The 21,792-nt window shown below is 35.4% G+C and overlaps 1 long non-coding RNA gene and 1 pseudogene across 1 annotated transcript in view; one reads left to right on the top strand and one right to left on the bottom strand.

Annotated features, from left to right (window-relative positions):
* The first annotated feature begins 3,929 nt into the window (after window positions 1–3,929).
* LOC106976174 (cytoskeleton-associated protein 2-like) lies at window positions 3,930–6,900 on the top strand (annotated as a pseudogene).
* A 9,244-nt stretch (window positions 6,901–16,144) lies between these two features.
* Window positions 16,145–21,792, bottom strand: part of LOC106976175 (uncharacterized) — a 191,600-nt gene continuing 185,952 nt past the window's right edge. The window contains exon 5 of the long non-coding RNA XR_003422622.2: window positions 16,145–16,580. This is a non-coding gene — a long non-coding RNA (uncharacterized LOC106976175). The remainder of the gene's footprint in view (window positions 16,581–21,792) is intronic.

The raw sequence follows: 21,792 nt of genomic DNA, 5'->3' as shown, positions 1-21,792 counted from the left end.
TGTGATACCCCACATTAATAAAAAAAACATAAGAATCATATAATCTTCTCAGTAGATGCAAAAAAAGTCTTTGACAAAATACAGCTTCCATGCTTTATAAACCTTAATAAAGTAGGGATAAAGAGAACATACCTCAGCATCATAAAGACCATATATGATAAACAAATATCATCCTTAACTGGGAAAAACTGAGAACTTTTCCTGTATGGTCAGGAACAAAAAGCAGCGATGTCCACTTTCATCATTGTCATTTAACATGGTACTAGAAGTCTTAGCCTCGGCAATTAGACAACAAAATGAAATAAAAGACATCCAAATCACCAAGGAAGAAGTCAGATTTCACTATTTGTAGATGACATGATACTCTAGAAAACCTGAAAGACTCCACCTAAAAGTTACTAGAAATGATACACAAATTCAGTAAAATCTCAGGATACAATATCAATGTACAGAAATCTGTTGCATTTTTGTGCACCTGTAATGAAGAAGCAGAAGGAAAAATCAAGGAATCAATTCCATTTATAATTGCACCCAAAACCATAAAATACCTCGGAATAAACTTAACCATGAGGTAAAAGAGCTGTACTGATGAAATAAATTGAAGATGACACAAAGAAATAAAAAAACATTCTAAGCTCATGGAGTGGAACAACAAATATTGTTAAAATGTGTATACTAACTAAATCAATCTACACATTTAATGCAATCCCTATCAAAATACCACAAGCATTTTTCACAGATCTAGAACAAATAATCCTAAAATTTGAAGGGACCTACAGAAGACCTTACATAGCCAAAGCAATCTTGAAAAAGGAAAACAAACCTGGATGCATCACAATTTCAGACGCCAAGCCATATTTACAAAGCTGTAGTCATCAAGACAGTAGAGTACTGGTATAGAAACAGACACATATACCAATGGAATAGAATAGAAAACCCAGAAATAGACCCACAAATGTATGGCCAACTAATCTTTGACAAAGCAGGAAGGAGTAACTAATGGAAAAATGACAGCAAATGGTATTGGGAAAACTGGACAGCAACATGCAGAAGAATGAACCTGGAGCTATTTCTTACACTGTCCACAAAAATAAATTCAAAATGGGTGAAGGACCTAAATGTGAGACAGAAAACAATCACAATCCTAGAGGAAAAAACAGGCAACACCTCTTTGACCTTGGCTGCAGCAACTTTTTACTTGACATGTCTCCTGAGGCAAAGGAAACAAAAGCAAAAATGAACTATTGGGACTTCATCAAGATAAAAACCTTCTGCACAGTGAAGTAAACAATCAACAAAACTAAAAAACGACATTTGTGATGGGAGAAGATATTTGCAAATGACATTTCTGCATAAAGGATAGTATCCGAAATATATAAAGAACTTATAAAACTCAACACCCAAAAAACAAATAATCCAGCTAATAAATGGGAAAGAGACATGAAAATATATTTTTCCAAAGAAGACATACAGATGGGTAACAAATACATGAAACAACATCACTCATCACCAGGGAAATACAAATCAAAACTATGATGAGATACCACCTCTCACCTGTCAGAATGGCTAAAATTAGCAACACAAGAACAACAGATGTTCGTAAGGATGCAGAGAAAGCAGAACTGTCTTACACTGTTGGTGGGAATGCAGCCACTCCAGAAAGCAGTGGAAGGTGCCTCAAAAAGTAAAAATAGAACTACCTTATGTCCCAGCAATTGCACTACTAGGTATTTACCCAAAAGATACACAAATACTGATTTAAAGGAGCATGTGCACCCCAATGTTTATAGCTGTATTATCAACAATAGTCCAATTATGGAAAGAGCCCAAATGCCCATTGACTGATAAATGGTTAATGAATGGTGGTATATGTATCCATAAAATTATTTGAGATATATATATATATATATATATATATATATATATATATATATGATTACTGATATATATATCAGTATATATATCATTATATATAACAATATAATGGCTATTACTCAGCCTTCAAAATGAATGAAATATTGCCATTTACAACAATGTGGATAGAGCTCTCATGTATTATTCTAAGTGAAATAAATCAACCAGAAACGACAAATACCATATGACTTCAATCATATGTGCAATAAAAAAAAGTGAACATTTGGGGAAGAAAAAAAAAAGAGGAAGAGAAGGAGTCAAACCATAAAAGAGGAACAAACTAAGATTTGCTGGAGGAGAGGTGGGCAGGAGATGGATAAATGGGTGATGGGCAATAAGGAGGGCACTTAATGCAATGAGCACTGGGTGTTATACGGAGATGATGAATCACTAAATTCTACTCCTGAAACTAATATTACACTACGTGTTAACTAACTAGAATTTAAATAAAAAATTGAAACATAAAAAGAAAGAAAGTAAAGGTAAGGAAGCATAGAGGTAATGACATGCTCATCTTACAAAAGGGAAATTCAAAAGATAATATTTACATTGAAATTAGAAATTTCAATACTTAAAACAACTAACAAGAACAATCAATTGAAAAGTTTTAAAGTCTTAGAACTACCAAGAATTGGAAGAAGGAAAAGGGTGAGAGAGTTGGAGGTGGAGAAATAAGTTAATAGCTGATATATCATATCTAAAAGACAATTAAAAAATCTACATTTGATGAGTTAAAAAATGGCAGTACACACATGTATGTTAAATGACTAAAGGCAAGCACCAGAAAAGCTCTAAACAGGAATCATTAAAGTCTTAGTGGGTACAGTTGGGCATGCAGAAGGTCAGGGTAAGATATTGCTGAGTTTTTGTCTTAACTCCATCAATACCATTTGCATTTATTTATTTATGTATTTATTTATTTATTTATATTTATATTTATTTTAAAGCTATGTGTATCACTTTGATCTATTTTTGATAAGTTTTTAAAAAAATGACCTAACTTTTAATGGCACTTTATTTATTGTAGAGGAGATTCGGTAAAAATGGTGTTAAACTAACAGTTCTGAATATTTAAAAATTGATAAATTTCATTATATTGCTTTCAGAAGAGAATAATTAAGATATCTAGAAAATACTTTTTTTAATGTTTTAATATTTCAGGTTATTTCTATATTATAAAATGTAATTTATCATTTTTCTGAAGTTAAAAAATATATAACTATATAATAAAGTCCACCTACAAACATTCTTTTGGGTTCTTTTAAAAAAATTTTTTTAACATTTATTTATTTTTGAGAGACAGAGAGAGACAGAGCCTGAGCAGGGGAGGGGCAGAGAAAGGGGGAAACAGAATCGGAAGCAGGCTCCAGGCTCCCAGGTGTCGGCACAAAGCCTAACACAGGGCTTGAACTCACAAACCGCGAGCTCATGACCTGCGTGAAGTCGGACAGTTGACTGACTGAGCCACCTAGTGCCTCTCTTCCTGGGTTCTTTTCCAGAACTTTTCTTTTTTCACTTCTGTAAACTTAATAGTTATAACAGTTCAGCTTTTGAATCTTAAAAACCCAGAAAATAATAAAAAAATTAATAATGGGAGTTGACATTATTAATTGAGCATGATGAGTAAGGCATTATGCTAACTGTTTTGCATGCATCATCTCATTTATTAATCAGAGTAGCTTTCTCATTTAGGAATTCTTATGACCTCTGTTTTTTACAAAAAAGGAAGTAGAGGTTAAAGAGGCAAAGTGACTTGCTCAAGATTTATTTTTCACTGAGTTAATAAACATTTATTATGCAGGCACTATTCTAGATGTTTGGTACATATGAATGGAAACACAAAACAAAATAAAAAATTTTGCCATCATGGGGACTTGCATTCCATTCAGTGGGTCTAGTAATTAAAAAAAGTAAGTCAAATAAATAAAGTTAATAATTTTTTACAAGATGATAAATACCACAGAGAATATATATATAGCATAAAGCTGATTGGTAGGGCAATTGCAATTTTAAACATGGCAGTCATGGCAGGCCTCATTGAGAAGATGTTATTTAAACAACCTTCAAAGGATGTGAAGATAGCCAAGTGACTATTTGCATTAAGGTCACTGAAGATGGAGGGATAACTAGAGGAAAAGCTTTAAGATAAGATCATGAGGTCAAAGGTGTGGAGAAGACAGGAAAATTGTAAATAATGTAGGGTCCCATTGACCATTATAAAGATTTTGACTTTCACTAAAAGTGTAACAGGAAATATGAGGAACAAAACTGTGACTTTACCTGAGTGTATGAGGTCACTCTCAACAAGGAAGACACATTTCATTTGGGCCTGAAAGTGTTAGTAAAAGCCCATTCACCACAATCTCTAGAGAAAGGAATGTAGACAGAGTTGAGAGGAAATAACATGTCAAAGTTATCAAAACATGACTAGATGGAATGTGAGGAACAGGATTTCTGTACAAGAAAAATCAGAAACCAAGATGGAACAGATATGGAATATTTGATAACATACAAAGATTTACAAGTTTGTTTTGTAGGATGCTGGGCACCAAAACCAGGTTTTTAAACAGATTCAGTTCAGGTGCCCTTTTTAAACTTATTCTGTCTAAAAAAAAAAATTAACAAAATTGGTTCTTAAAGTAAGGATCAAATGTTTTTCAGGAAGATCCTTCTGATGGTACCATGGAGGATACACTACATAATTAATTTTTTTTAAATAGTGGAAGAAAAACTGTCATGGAAAATTCATGGTGCTACCACTGAAGAGTGGTTCGAAGCCGTAAAGAGTGGCAGAGAAAGTTCCAGGACTACTTAGCAGTCAAGCGAAAACTGAAGTGTCAAAACACTAAGCCTTATCTAAAAGTCAAGAGTAATTGTCTGAATCCTGGACCTTCTAAATCTACTATTGTGCCCAGAAAGGATGTTACCAATCATGTTGCTTGGTATCAACAACAAGACCCATCAGCATTAAACTCCAGCCCAGGCCTGCCAATATCACAGGATCCCAGAAGCCAGAGTTGGAGCCACCAAAACTTCTAAGCAAAAGGCTGACTTCAGGAGGTATTTCTTCTAACTCAAAGAGTAAGCCTTCCAGCAACAGTCAGCAAAAGCATGAAGCTGGATCATACATAACCAAAGAACTGTCTAGAAAAACTGTGGGGTCACTTAATATACAAGAACTGAAAACTGCAAAGCAACAGGTAGCAGATCAAGGAAATGCTAAATGCACCGACCCTGTAGACAATAATCGTGTTTGAAATGAATACTTGGGTAGCTTTCTGAAACTGATGAACAAGGAAAATTTGCCCCAAACTTTACCAGACTCTGAAAGGAAGCTGAATTCTGAATTGTGGACAATAGGTAAGTCAAAGACTAATTCTTATAATCAAACCTAAAGCAGTTTGACTCCTAAAGAAACCTTGGGCAAAAGTTCAGGGAATAGTGCTGTTCTGAAAGACAGACTTAATAAACAATTTGTTGGAGAAACACAAATTAAGATTCCACCAGTAAAGTCACAGCCACTTTCTAGAGGAACAAATCTTTCAAGACCAGGAGAAAAACTCCCAAGGGCAGTTCCCTCTCACTAGTTCAGAACCTTAGTAGGACTGAAGCATCAAAGAAACCTGTCGTCAAGGACATAAAGGTTATAAGGGTTAATAAGGATAAATATGAAAGACCAAATGAAACTAAGTTACAGTCACCCACTGGTACTGAACAGAAAGTAGAACAAACCAAACCCTGGACATGCCCCAGTGTGCTTCTGGGAGGCTGTAACAACAGACATCCAAACATTAAGCAAGATCAGAAATCCACTCAACCTTGTTTTAGACGTCAGACATCAAGTGCACTGCCAAAGGCAAAACCCATAATCCAAAGGCCCAACTTGACACTTCGTAGTTTGAATTCAGTCATTCCAAGCACCCTAACATAACAGTAAATGGAACCGATGGGAATAAATGCAGCAACAGCTATCAAGAAAATGCACAGACTTTGGACTCCAAGTTGAAAAAGACTCTTTCCCGGAACCATTTTCTCAATATGATACCTTCCCAAACTCAGGCTGTTGACAAAACCATAAATGAAAGAAAAGTCCCAAACTAATCCATTTATTAAGAAGAACACAGCAGAGAATCAAAGGAAACAACTGGAAGCATGTCTGAAATCTAAGGGGAAAATCTATAAATAGCATCCTTTGGAACTTAAAACAAAAATAGAAATAATAGAGGAAATGAATATTTCATTTTGGAAGAGTATGGAAAGAGAAGATGAAGAAAAGAAAGTACAACTTGGATGATCCTATAAAATTAACAACACTCTAACATTATGTCTGCAGTTCACTGAAGGGAGTGTACTTTCTAATGATATACTTACCATATTGTCCAGTATTCCTGAGGCCAAAAAATTTGCTAAATTCTGGATCGGCAAAACCAAGTTGTTGGCAAATAATGATAGCTTTGATTTTATTGGGCCGTACAAAGAGGGCATTAGAAATAGGGCAACAACTATACAAGAGTCATGAGAATTTGTTCTTAATATTTTGTAAAGCCCAAACAGAATCACTGAAGAAGTTACCTTTGACTCTTTAGTTACTAAAACAAATATAACATCAATAGAGTAGCTGGCCAATAAGACAGAATCTGAAAAGTCTTGTCTTTCTCTAAAAGAGAACAGTTTACAGCAACTTCCCAAATAACCACAGCAGAACAGGATAATCATCCTGGGATCACATTACATATTGTCCTGATCCCTAGAATAAGTGCAATGCCAGAAGTACAAGACATGAAGCTCATCACTCCATCACTCCTGAACAGTGTTTAGGAAGGATTGCGAGAGCTGCGTCCTGCTACATAGAAATACAGCAGGAACAGGATTTAGTAGTGGCTTCTCTTAATGAGCTATTAGAAGCGGAAGAAAAAAGAGTGTTTTATTTTCCATAAAAATGAAGCTTTGCCTATAACATTAGGATTTAAAATCCTTGGGTCATAAATTCCTTCTTTCTTTTCTTTTTTTTTTTTTTTTTTTTTTTTTTTTGAGAGAAAGAGAAAGAGAGAGAGAGAGAGCAGGTGAGTGGCAAAGCGAGAGAGAGACAGAGAGCATCTTAAGCAGTCTCCACACACAGCATGAGCCCAACTCGGGCTTGATCTGGCAACCATGAGAGTGTGACCCAATCTGAAATCAAGAGTCAGGAGCTTAACCAACTGAGCCACTGAGGTGTCCTTTAATTTTCTTTTATTGTGTAAATATGATGTATATAAAATCTCAGCCAACGTAGTTAAAATTTAAAAATTTTAGCTTTCATAATTTTAAGTATTATCTAAAACAAAAAATATGAAATTTTGTTCATTCTATTTTAAAAAAATCGCATGCATTATTCTATGGTTTTAAGCACAGTTCCATGGCAACCCAGAGCAGGAAGCAATTAATTCCCTATGGTAGGCGGGAATGACACATAGGAGTTGGTCCTCCAATGACAAATAAGAATTGCATGGGCAATGAAGAAGAACGTTTCCACACAGCAGACAACATGAGGCTTAAAAACAAAAACTAGATGAACAACTCTGTTAAAATAAAAAAATTACCTATAGTAGAAAAACACACAAATTAAAGCATACTTCACAAACTACAAATTTACCACAAATTTTGCTTGTATTTAAGTTATTATGGATATGGCTTCCATCAGTGAGCAAATTTTTTATTATGAATATGATTATGAAATGTTAATTATTTATTTTGAGGGAGAGACAGCACAAGCAGAGGAGGGGCAGAGAGAGAAGGAGAGAGAGAGAGAGAGAGAATGAATCCTAAGCAGTCTCTGAATTGTCAGTGCTGAGCCTGACAGGGCTCGAACTCACAACCTGGGAGAGATCATGACCTGAGCCAAAATCAAGAGTCAGACACTTAACTGACTGAGACACCCAGGTGCCCCAGTGAGCACATTTTCTAGTATTTATGTAAACTTTTCTGATTATTATTTGAAAATTTAGAACTTTGAATTTGGTAACCTTTATTGTTCCTTTCAGTTCCATGAGCCTATGAAATACCAAAAATAAAATTGTATATAGATCTTCCTCAACTTACATTAGGGTTATATCCCAAGAAATCCATACATAGTAAGTGAAAGTACCCAAAGTCAAAAATGCATTTATTATATCTTACCTATTGAACACCATACTGAGCCTAATCTACTTTAAATTGTGCTTAGAACAGTTAGCATTCACCTATAGTTAGGCAAAGTAATCTAATGCAAAACTTATTTTATCAAATGTTGGTACGCCTGGGTGGCTCAGGTGGTTGAGCATCTAACCTGGCTCAGGTCATGATCTCGTAGTCGGTGAGTTCGAGCCCCCCATTGGGCTCTGTGCTGACAGCTCGGAGCCTGGAGCCTGCTTCATATTCTGTCTGTCTTTCTCTCTCTGCCTCTCCCCCACTCATGCTCTCTCTCTCTCTGTCAAAAATAAATAAGCATTAAAAATTAAAAAAATAATTAAGTATTGAATATCTCATGTAATCTGTTAAATACCATACTGAAAGTGAAACACATAGTGGGTATGGAAGCTTCTAAGTGTCCTGGTTGCTTACCATCATGATCACATGGCTGGCTGGGTTTTGCACTTCATTGCCACTGCCCAGCATCATGAGAAAGCACCAAATGTTACTAGCCCACAAAAATACCAAAATTTAAAATTTGAAGGATAATTTCTACTGAACGTGTATCATTTTTTCACCATAATAAAGTAAAAAAAAATGTAAGTTGAACCATCATAAGTCATCGACCATGTGTATATGTATTTTTATTTTGCTAACCTCTAAATCATTTTTATCATTTATACTAGTTATTTTTTTTCTAAAGCAGAGTCTTACTTGTAGTAGATGTGATTTTGTACTATACAACCAACATAAAGGTTTCTCTACGTATTCAAATAATCAAATAAATATAAGTGCTACATACTGCAATTACTTTTAAGTTTCAAAAAACCTCAAACTTACAGGTGACCTTTAATTTCTTCATTAAATAAATTATTTTTTGTGAGTCTCACACGAAATTATTTGTTCTCAGTATGAAAACTTCCTTTCTGTCACTAATACATGCATGAGCTAGTTTTCCCACAAGTGGAGAGATATAAAAACTTGTTCAAATATGATGTTACTCAGTAAGGGGTAATGTAAAATCTGAACGTACCCTGTCTCTTTAGTCTTTCACCGTTATGTATTTCTTTAATTGAAAGACATTAAATAGAGCTTCAGCAGGGGAGAATGAAATAAAATAGTGATTCTTTTGCAATTGGTGGAAAACAGTATAATAACCATATATGAGTCTTACACAATTCTTTAGTATATTTCTTTTCAAAGGACATTCTCAGTGCATGTTCACACTTTGATTTTGAATTGAGTTTCTGGATGTGAATCTTTCAATGATGTTCATCAAAGTGCAATCTGTCTCAATCTTTTCCAGTATGCTAGATAATCATATTAATTATCCCAGTATACTCTGAAAATGTTTTTATTAATATGACCTCTGTATATAACACTAACAATTTCATTTTTCTTTTATGTATTTATTTATTTTGAGAGAGAGAGAGAGAGAGAGGAGAGAGTGGATGTACAAACATGAATGGGGGAAAGGGCAGAGAGAGAGAAGAGAGAGAATTCCAAGCAAGCTTGGCATACTGTCAGCACAAAGCCTGATGTGGGGCTTTGAACTCACGAACCATGAGATCATGACCTGAGCTGAAATCAAGAGTCAGACACTTAACCGATGGAGCCACTCAGGCTCCCTTAATTTCTCTTTTTCTAAAGAAGAAATTGTAGCATTTGGTGCCTAATGAAGAAATAAACATGATTTCAATTCTGCATGATATGAGAGACCTAAAATACAATCTCTTACTTCTATAAGTGGAATAAAACACTGCATTTTCTTAATCTTTAATACATTTTAAATTAATAATTAATTTTCATACTATTAAAAACTCTTATATAACCTCTGAGGATATGACATTTATCAAATTGTGGTAATCCTCCATATTGAATGAGAAATTGCCTGTTAGACATTTCAGTCTTCATATGATAAGAAAAATAGGGAAAGTTCTCTACCCGTGTCACTTGTTTTATTGGTACATCCTTTCCCTTATTTAAACCTAGTTCATGAAAACAGTGTTTCTTTTAACATAAATGTAAGCGAAATATATTCAATAAACATAATAATAAAATGGAAAAAAATCTAGGGTAGAAAAAATGATTTATGAATTTTGGTTCTCTTCCACTGTCAACAAAATATTAACTTTATAACAGAAAATAATAGTTAAATTTCATATATATATATATATACATATATGTGTGTGTGTGTGTGTGTGTATGTGTATAAACACACTGAATTGAGTAAGTGTACCTGTTTTAGATTCACGCGTTAAAAATATCTTCCCAGAACCTAATCCATGGAGATGCAATAGTGAATAAAAGAAAAATCCTTTCCTTGCAGACCTCCTGTTCTAGTTAGGGAGAATACAATAAACAAATATATTAGCATGTCAGTTATTGGAAAATGCAAAGAAGAAAATTTAAGAATATTATATTGGCTGGGGCACCTGGGTGGCTCAGTTGGTTAAAGCATCCAACTCTTGATTTCATAGTTTCATGATCTCGCACCTCATGACATCGAGCCTCACATTGGGCTTTGCATTGAACGTGCAGAGCCTGTTTGGGATTCTCTCTCTGCCTCTCTCCCCTCTCAAAACAACTAAGTAAACATTTAAAAAAAATACTTCGTAGGGTCAAAACTTATTAAAAATTGTAAGGCCCTCAAAAATGTCCTTTTATCTTGTTTTCATTCTTATTCTCCTGTCAATAGTGAATCACTTTTTCACAATATATACTCAAAATCCTCTTTCTCTATTTACTGTCTCCATAGAATTAGCTAATATAAGTTCTTGCTGATTGATTAGTCTACTGTACATAGTAAAAGTTTGATAGGATACTTTATCAAACAATTGATCAATTAACTATACCATATGAAACAGAATGAAGAAAAAAAAGTGATCATCTCAACTGACGCAGAAAAAGCATTTGATAAAATTCAACACTATTTCATGATAATAATACTCAACAAATTGGGATTAAAATTATACTAACTGAGCAAAATAAAAGCCAAATATGAAAAATCCAAAGCAAACATGATACTCAATGCTAAGCAATTGAATTTTTTCCTCTAAGATTAGGAACAAGAGAAGGATTCCAACTTTTACCACTATTCATCATAGCACTGAAAGTTCTAGCCAGGCCAATTAGTCTAAGATGAGAAATAAAATTGTCCAAATTAACAAGGAAACAGTAAATTATTTCTGTTTGCAGATGATATGATCTTATACACACAAAATCCTAGGGTTTACAAACACACACACGCACACACACACACACACAGAATTTACAACTAAAAATTCAGTGAAGTATCATGATACAAAGTCAACACATAAAAATCAGTTCCATTGTTACTTACTAACAATGAACAATCTGTGAATGAATTTAGAAAGGCAATTCCATTTACAATAGTATTAAAGAGAATAAAACAGGAATTAGCCAAAGAGGTAAGAGATGCATAATTTAAAATACATTACTGAAAGAAATTAAAGACATAAATGAAAAAAAAGCCATGTATATGCATTGTACAACTTAACATTGCTAAGATGTCAATATTTTTTTTTCAATTTTTTTTTCAACGTTTATTTATTTTTTTGGGGACAGAGAGAGACAGAGCATGAACGGGGGAGGGGCAGAGAGAGAGGGAGACACAGAATCGGAAACAGGCTCCAGGCTCGAGCCATCAGCCCAGAGCCTGACGCGGGGCTCGAACTCACTGACCGCGAGATCAGGACCTGGCTGAAGTCGGACGCTTAACGGACTGCGCCACCCAGGCGCCCCGCTAAGATGTCAATATTGTCCAAAGATCAGTACAATCTCAATCGAAATCCCAACGAAATATTTTTCAGAGATAGAAAAACTTATCCTATAATTCACATGGAATCTCAAGAGACCTTGAATTGCCAGACAATCCTGAAAAAGAACGAAGCTAGAAGCTTCATACTTCCTGATTTCAAAATTTGCTACAAACCTGCAATAATCAAAACAATGTGTAGTACTGTTATAAAGATAGACATATAGACCAATGGGATGGAATAGGAGGCCCAGAAATAAACTTTCACATATATGGTCAAATGATATTTGAGAAGAATGCCAAGACCATTCACTGGGGATAGGATTAGTCTTTTCAACAAATGATCTGGGGAAATCTGGATATCTACACGGAAAACAATGAAATTGAATCATTACCTAACACAATATACAGTAACTAACTCAAAATTAGTCCATGATCTAAATGTAGCACCTAATATTATAAAATTATTAGAAGAAAACATAAGGCAAATTCTCATAACATTGGGTTTGGCAATAATTTTTTAGAGATGATATCAAAGTAACATTCAACGAAAGAAAAAATAGAGAAATTGGGCCTCATAATCATTAAAAAACTTTTGTGCATCAACGGACGCTATCAACAGCATGAAAAGGAGACCATTGAATGGGAGAAAATATTTACAAATCATATATCCGATAAGATATTAATATTCAGAATAGAGAACACCTAAAACTCCACAGCAAAAAAACAAATAACCTATTCAAAAATAAGCAAAGGACTTAGACATTTCTCTTTAATAATCAAAACAAATACTACTGTCCTAAAGATAGATATATAGACTAATGGAATAGAAAATAAATCCCAGAAAAGAACCCTTGCGTATATAGTCAAATTACTTTTGACAGGAATGCCGAGGCCAGTCATTGAGGATTGGATAGTCTTTTCAACATAATCTGTTGGTTATGAAGTGAAAAAATTGGAATCCTTGTTCACTATTAGTGGGAATGTAAAATGGCAAAACCTTGCAGAAAACAGTGTGGTGGGTCCTCAAAAAAAAAAAAAGTAAAAATAGAATTATTATTATATGATCCAGCAATTCTGCTTCTGGTTATATACCAAAAGATTGAAAACTGGGTCTCAAAAAAGATATTTATGCACTCATGTTCAACTACAACATGGGTTAACCTTGAAAATGCTGAGTTAAATAAGCAAGTCACAAAAAGACAAATATGGCCTGATCTAAATACGTACATGATGTAATTAGAGCAGTGAAATCACAGAGACAGAAAGTGGAGGTGGTGGCCATCAGCTGGGGCATTGGGAGAATGGGGAGTTGCTTAATGGATACAGCATTTTAGGTTTGTAAGATAAAATGGTTCTGGAAATGGATGGTGGTGATGGTCGCAGAGTGATATGAACGTACTTCATACCACTGAACTATACAGTTATAAATGGTATGATCATAAGTGTTATGTTAGTGTATTTCACCACAATAAAATAATTGAAAAATCATATATTTATTTGTGTATAAATATGGAACTCCACATCTAACTGTTGAAAAACATTTTGGCAGGAAATGAGATTTGGATAGAATTGTCAATAATGACCCTAAAATTAGCATTATTACTAGCAATTATTAGTAGCAATTATTTCTACTTATTGATGGAACAGAAAAATAGATTTCAATATAATTCTATGCATGACTTTATGCTTGACTTCCATATGAAAATAAATAGAAAACATATAATCAGACATACTTTAATAAAATACTATAAAAATTTAGAGAAATAATAACTGATGATAACTTTGAATCAATTATTTCCATGTCTGACCGCTTTTGTTATTAATGACTTGGACTAGAGCATATCAAATGATTATCGTAATGTTCAGAGTAATAAATAAAAACAGAAATGATATTGACTAGACTCATGGAATAGGTAGACATAAGTCTTTAGTTGATAATGCCAGAAACACATGTTATATTGTATAATATACTTGCAAACTTCAAATTCTTAATTCAAAAATGAATTAGAATGCACTACGTGATAGAGTCAAAGCAAACACTCAGGTGCTCCCCATGTCCACTTCTTACATGCCACTGCTGGGAATTTTGGCATATCGCTTCACCTCTATTTTGTAGATTCCCCACGTGTTTGGTACTGGAGGTAATTTTCCATCTCTGTAGTCGGATTATAAACTTCCCTTGCCACTTCTTCCCAAATTGCACTATTCTGTCTGTCAAAAACATCTGGGCTGAGTAAGAAAATAATACTGCTCTATTAAAAAAAAAAGGAATCTAGAAATGTGAACTATTTGATTACACTAAAATAGAAAGTTTAAACTAATCATTTGCTAATCTTCTCACATCTTCTTTGAAACAGCTTTTGATGAAAAGGTTAGCAGAAACATCAAATTTGTGGGTTCTGAATGGTTTGTTTGCTGGGAAAACATACACAGTATTTTCTAAATGTGTTGTTAAGTAAACTATGGTTGATTTCAGTGAAATTATTTTGGTTTCAAGAGGGATTCTGCATAAATACTCACAAACTGAACTAAATTCCTTTCAACATCAAACTACATTTGAGTTAGTTCAGTGTTAGCCATTTTTAAAATGTAAACAAAAAATTCTAAAATCACAGAATTTGGATCCAAAAATGTAAAATGTTCTTGTGTATCTAAATTGCTCATTGCCTTATGTTGCTGAGAAAGAACTGTTAAAAACTCATTTCCTCTAATGAGTTTCTTAGGATCAAGTGTAAATTAAAATGCACCAGAGATATAATGCTTATGCTCTTTTGGTTATGAAGTTATTTTCCTCACATATTGTCTGCCAGGCTTTGAAAAGCATAGGTGCCTACTTTAAACTTTATGTTAACTGATGCCAAATATAAGAGTGGCATATGCCTCTCAAAGCACTGGAGAAGATGAACAAAATTTAAACATAAGTCACATAGCAAGAGATAGAAGAAAAAAAAAATAAATCCAAGAATAAAAAGGAATAAATAAGAGAAACACATTTATTTATTTATTTATTTATTTATTTATGTATTTATTTTGGAGAGAGAGAGACAGAGACAGAGTGCAAGCGGGGGAGGGGCAGAGAGAGACAATCCAAAGTAGGCTCCAGGCTCTGAGCTGTCAGCACAAAGCCCAACGCGGAGCTCCAACCCACACACTGCGAGATCATGACCTGAGCCCAAGTCAGACACTTAACTGACTGAGCCACCCAAGTGCCCTAAGAAACATAATTATAAAGTCACTAATACCAAGTATGTAAATTACAACTGTAAAAATAAAAAAAAAATTCAACTCCCCCTTTAAAATGGCACTATTACATTGGATTTTGTAAAGATCTAAATATATGCTGCCTACAAAATATACACCTAAAACAATGGAGGTAAGGGACTCAGGTCATGATCTCATGGTTTGTGAGTTCGAGCCCTACATGGGGTCTCTGTTGCCAGCACAGAGCCTACTTTGGATTCTTTGTACCCACCCCTCTCTTTGCCCCTCCCCCATTGGCACTCTCTCTGTCTCTCTCAAAATAAATAAATTAATTTAAAAAAATGGAGATGTGTATTCAAAAAGAAAAGGATAAATACGCATAAATAAGAATAAGCATAGGTAGTAAAATTAATCTCAGCCAAAGCACAACTTAAGATAAAATCACCAGAGAGAATAAAGATGTCCATTTAATAAGGATAAAATTTACAAAATTATTCATAAAATTGAGGTTAAATAACATAACCTCAAAATATATGAGGCAAAAGTGTATGGATCAAAGAATAGGATTTGTTGCAGGTTTTGTTCAATGCAAAGCAGATTCTGAAATAATTTCGTGTTTAGAATATTTGTTAAGGAAGACCCTAGAAGGAAGGAAGAAAAAGCTGAAATAGGCAAAGAAGTCCAGTTAGATTCATGCCTTACAGCTTCAGCCAGTACCATGGGGGCAGGGGAGAGGTTATGAAGTTGAAATAGCATTTAATAGTTGTCCCTATTAAGGTATTCTTTATACTCCCACCTCCACTACTCGATGGATCTGGGCTACCACCTCCAGTCATGACAGGGTAAAATGGTTCTCTACAACTGAAGCAATTCCTGAACAGACTGTAGCTAACCACCTTCTGCTGCCAACACTCCCTGAAGCTGTGGCAACAAACCCTTCCTTGAAGGGGGATCTTGGGTAGTATATCTGTGTGTCCTCCATGGTTTACTCCACTCAGATCCAATTCTACATATACATTCAGGAAGCAGTTCTCTAAGACTGTTGAGTCTTTCTTCTTGAAGGGAACTTAGACAAGTAAGGAGGATGAACCACATTCCGCATGATGACAGCTCATTTCAGGGGCATGGTGATACTTATTTTCGCCCTACTCTACTATCCCTTTACCTTCCATTACCACTGCTTATGGCTTAGCTGATGGGCTGAACCAGATCTTCACCCCTGAGGGGTCTGGGACTCTGGCCACCATGTCATCCTCATGCCAACTGTACATTTACTATCAAAATTAGAGAAGGGATATTAAGCAGTACACAAGCAGATTGTCTGGGTACAGACATACTTCTCCCTGACTCCATTGATTTCTAGCAAGTCTTCTCCTGAGTATCACAATCAAACACGTGGGAAAATGGTCATTCTTCTTGGTGCCTGATGGCTTATGGACAAAAATGAGCCTCTGTTCAAGCGGTAGCCACAGCTCAACGGAATTTTGTTGTGTTCCAGGCAGAAAAGTCCCTCCTTTGGAAACTAGGACCTTTAATGCTGTGAAGACAAGAAGACAAATTCGTTAAGCAAGTTATTAGGAATGGTTATACTGATTATAATTAGGGTTACTACTGTTTTCATTATTAATATGGAAGCCTGTATAATCTTCCTATTTGGTCTAATAACTACATAAAGGTCTTTGTGAGAAGGTATATTGCATCCTGAAGAATGACTCTCTGTCCTTTTATTTATTTTACTATTTTTTTAATATTTGTTTATTTTTGACAGAGAGAGACAGCGCATGAGCAGGGGAGGGGCAGAGAGAGAGGGAGACACAGAATCCAAACCAGGCTCCAGGCTCTGAGCTGTCAACACAGAGCCCGCCATGGGCCTTGAACTCCCAGACCACGAGATCGTGACCTGAGCCAAAGTCAGACGCTCAACCAACTGAGCCACCCAGAATCCCCTGACTCTTTCCTTTTAAATAATCATTTCAGAGGTGACAACTCAGCTGTGACTTAAGCATGCTTTCCTAATGCTCTATCAATGTGGCAACTTTCAGCTGGTGTGGTATATAGTAAAGCCAGGGGATTCCGTTACTGTGGGCTAATTCACCATATTCTTCACTATACAGTGACTTCTCTGGATAAACCCAATGATATGGGGGATCCCATGCCGGTGAATCAAATACTTCATGAGTCTTCAAACACTGGTGATGGTTGAAAAACTGAGTATAGAGAAGGCAAAATCATATCTGGAAATTGTATCTATTCCTATTGGAATAAATTTCTGAGCTTCCAGGTTGGAAGTAACCCCAAATGTCAACTTGGCACAAAATGGCTTATTGACCTCCTCAAAGAATGATGCTATTATAGGATTTTAGTATTGTTCTCTGTTGCTGAAAGGCTAAACATTTGGGGTGGCAGTAGCTAGAACAGTCTTGGCAGGTGAGGGCCCATGCTGTTAGGTTTGAGTATCATCTCCATATCTGCCACTGTGACCACTTTTTAAAATGTGTTTACCATGTCATGTCAGACATAGGATTGCTGATGACAAAAGCTGACTGACTCCATTTAAGTATAATATACAAGCATCTTCACATTTCTTTTCTACCCCCATATGTCCATCTACATGACTTTGCCTTAAATAGCTGTATCCCTGGAGCACCTGGGTGACTCAGTCGGGTAAGCATCTGACTCTTGATTTTGGCTCAGGTCATGATTTCATTATCTGTGAGATTGAGCCCAGTGTTTGGCTCTGCACTGACAGTGTGGAGCCTGCTTGGGATTCTCTGTCTCCCTCTCTCTCTGCCCGTCCATGCTCACTCTCTCTCTTTCTCTCTCTCCCCAAAATAAATATTTAAAAAACAAAAAACCAAACAACTTTGCTTCTGACCTAACTTCTCTCTTTCCAGGCCCCTGCCAGACTATCTGCTACTAATAATGAGTTAGTATATATTCTAACCTTTAAGCACTTCTTCCACACTAAATGAATGACTGCATGTGCAGCCTAAATCTCTACCCATTGGGATATACTTCCCTTGCTTCTGTCTTTCAAGGCCGACCCTGAATGAGCTTGTAGTGAAGTTGCTGATTATTTTTACCTTGCTCCCACATTTCAGCTAATTCGTGTATAAAACAAGATGGATCATTTTCCTCCTCAGTCAACTGGTTATGATGTGCCTTTTGTTTGGCCATAGGTAGGTATAAGCTAAGGAAATAGGGATAGATTACATGCAGAGTCTGGGCTTCCTACACATGCAGTTTGCCCGGGCCTTCCGGTCTTGCTCATACTCAATGTTAGATGTAGATCTCCCACTTTTGAATGTATTATTCTTGGGCCCACCTAGACTTGATGGAGCTGACAGAACCCATTTCATGATGGACAATCCCAGAACCATAGTAAATCTGTATCCCATGACCAAGTGTTCTAAATTTCAAGAAGCCTAGTCGAAAAACAGAAGTTGTTTTCAAAACATGTATAATTCTCTACTTCAAGTGGCATTCCATTGTTCCCAAAGCATTGTGATTTCTGTGCTGGGGCAGGTCATAGATTCCCTATGGCAACTTTATCAACCACTAATCTCTCTAATACAGTAGAATCTGTGAAGTTCTAGGGACCTAGTTGAAGGGCTCTTGACTTTGCAACATGAATCTGATGCAGAAATTTTCCTACTCTGGGTCCCACTGAAAGCTTGTAGCCTTTTACTAACCTGGTTTATGATCAAGAACAATATGATAGAATATGCTGTCCCTAGAAACCAGATAAGCTTAATAAGAGTTATGCTTCATGATTTGGTGGAAAATGGTATAGTTTTACTTTGGATGATAAGTTAAGTGTGCTCCTGACAACTAGACCTCTACAAAGTTATTGATATGGAAGGTTCCTATGTTCTCTTTGGGTCTCCTACTAACCAAAATGTATGGTGTCTTTTCAAGGCTTCCAAATACTGGGTAATCCCTGCTTATCCATCCTGATTATATTATGTAATCAACGTAGTGGACAAATGTGAAAGTCTACAGGATGTTCAGAGATTCCAAACCTCTTTGAACCATGTTATGACATAATAGGAGATTTCACATAGCCTTGGAGCAAAAACATTAATGCAAACCATGTCTATTTCATACTAAAGCCAATTATTTCAGAGTCTCTTCAGACAGAAATTTTAAAAGATTATTTGCCACTTCAATGGATGCATATTATATACTTGTGGTTTTATGTACCTGCTTTAGCAAAGATACTGCTGCATCTAACATGGTAACTGCAACAGAGCCTACACCTAGAGTTTGCAATCACAAAGTTTGCCTAAAGTCTAAAATCTTTCAAGATCTCTCTTGTTTTGGCAGGAGTCAGACTAGGAAGTTAAATGGAGACATGATAGGGATTATCACCCTTGCCAGTCTTTTTTTTATGTCTTTAAAGGTGGCCTTAATTTCTATAATACGCCCTACTACGAAAGGTGATGTTATTTATGAATTACTCTTCTAGCTGGAGATAGAGAAGTCGATTCCCAAGGCTACCACTTAGCCTACTATGATAGCTCCTACCCCACAGGCCAAAGAACGAATGTGAGAGTTGTACCAACATCAAAGCATGTCTGTACCTATTATTCATTCAGGGGTCAGAGTAATTTGTAGATTCAATGCTGCCACCAGGATTCACCTGGACTCCATTTATTACCTGCCCCTCATATGCTCTCACTCTAACCAATGGGTCATGACAATTCTTGGAGTATCTGAGTATCAATGTCAACTCTGACCCTGTAATCCATAGTCTTCAAAATATTTGAGTAGTCCCTTTCATTCAGTGTGTATTTATTCAAGTAAATTAATACAGGCACCTTTGGGGAACAACTGGGGGAATCATTATTGTGCATATATGCTATGGTGTTGTAGGTTCTTTCTCCTGGGAATCTATTCTCTCTTTAAATTAGTGGATAATGAGGGGCGCCTGGGTGGCTCAGTCGGTTGCGTGTCCGACTTCAGCTCAGGTCATGATCTCACGGTTCATGGGTTCATGGGCCTGAGCCCAGCATCGGGCTCTGTGCTGACAGCTCAGAGCCTGGACCGCTTCAGATTCTGTGTCTTCCTCTATCTCTCTTCCCCTCCCCTGCTCACACTCTGTCAATCTCTCTCAAAAAGATAAATAAACATTAAAATAATTTTTTAAATAAATAAATAAATTAGTGGATAATGGGACCAAAACTTCTTCAGATCTGGAAACTCAACAAGAAACCATGACTTTCTATTTTTGTGATAGCCCTTATTCTCCTGATCATGCCTCCTTGTTTTCTTCTGATAGTATAACTTGAGAAGCACCCCTTTTAGTTATTCTAGTTTTTGTTTGTTTGTTTTGGTTGGTTGGTTGTTAGACATTATAGTTGCTGAATACCTCTGAAGCTGATAAATGAATAGAAACTGGAACATCATTACATCTTTAATTCGTAATGCAAGAAGAGTGAAAAATAGTCAATGGTGTCACATAAAAATGTTTACTTTGGAGGGTCAGAATTGTTCTGTGTGTTTCCAACAGGATGGGAATTTTCTGGAGATGTCAGCATATGAGAACCATAGTTAACGATTTCTCCAAAATATGTATATGTGTGTACTTAGAATCTGGCTAATATCTCTCAAAATAAATTTCTTCCTCCTTCTTTTTTTTTTAATTTTTTCCCCTCTGTACCAGATACGAAAATCAAACAAATTGTTTGAATGCAAATAAGACATCTGAGGATCTTCCCTGAAAGGGAGCAGCATGTCACTCTGAGGAAGGGAAAGCTTAAGCAACATGGTTAGTAAAGAAAGTTTTTCTTATTTCCACCATCAGGAACCACCTGTTAGTTCCCTCATTCCTTGGAAGACCTCTTTGTGTTCTCTCATGTGTCTGATTTCAGAAATGAATTTTTCTTTATCATTTATACCTTTGTCTGAATTTATATCAAGATGAACTCTTTCAAATTCAGTATTTTTTGCCTGAGCAATGCCAAACAGATTTATCATAAAACATGTGATTATTGCAAACTGTTTCTCCTGATGATTCTTTATTCCAGTTATCAGTTACTCTGGGCATATACTCCATAGCTAATTTAATACATCTTATTTTTGTATGAAAGAGAAAGCTGTTTTTGTTATTGTCATTTTGTTGGATCCTAATCCCTCACAACTGGTCTATTTCCTGATCATCTACTTTGCCACGTTGACAAATTGTAGTGCCTCAATAATTTTTATTATTGCTTTTATCTTCACTGTGCTCTCTTCTATGTATTTTTTTGTTTTAGTTTCTAAATTAACATTTTTGTGTATTCAGATTCATCCAGCCATCTAATGCTGATTTCCTGCTTATTTTCCATTTAAGTACTTCTCATTCAGATATTACTACATTTAGATTCAGAAAGAAAGAAAACTCAGACTATTAACTATATATCATGAATCCAATTCACCCTTTAACTAATCTACATTGTTTTTAAACAAAATGAAACACAGAACTGTTGTTCAGATGTTTATCTTATGGGTTTTTTCTAGATATATTAAATAAGCTGTATCAAATATCTATATAGATTATAATATATTAGTGTCAACAATATATAGTTAAAGATTATATTGCCATTTTCTTAAGTCTTTGTGAAATTAAATTATATAAACTTTTTTCCCCAGTTACCTGATCCTTATTTAGTAAATTTCAAGTGATTATATAGCATTGTATTGCAAACTAGTGAAAGTAGATTTTATCTCTGGTTGTGCCATTAAATTGCTATGACCTTGTATAAACT

This window comes from Acinonyx jubatus, chromosome B1 (genome assembly GCF_027475565.1).
Source record: "Acinonyx jubatus isolate Ajub_Pintada_27869175 chromosome B1, VMU_Ajub_asm_v1.0, whole genome shotgun sequence".
NCBI classification, from domain to species: Eukaryota; Metazoa; Chordata; class Mammalia; order Carnivora; family Felidae; genus Acinonyx; species Acinonyx jubatus.
This window is presented reverse-complemented; position numbering and strand designations above follow the sequence as displayed.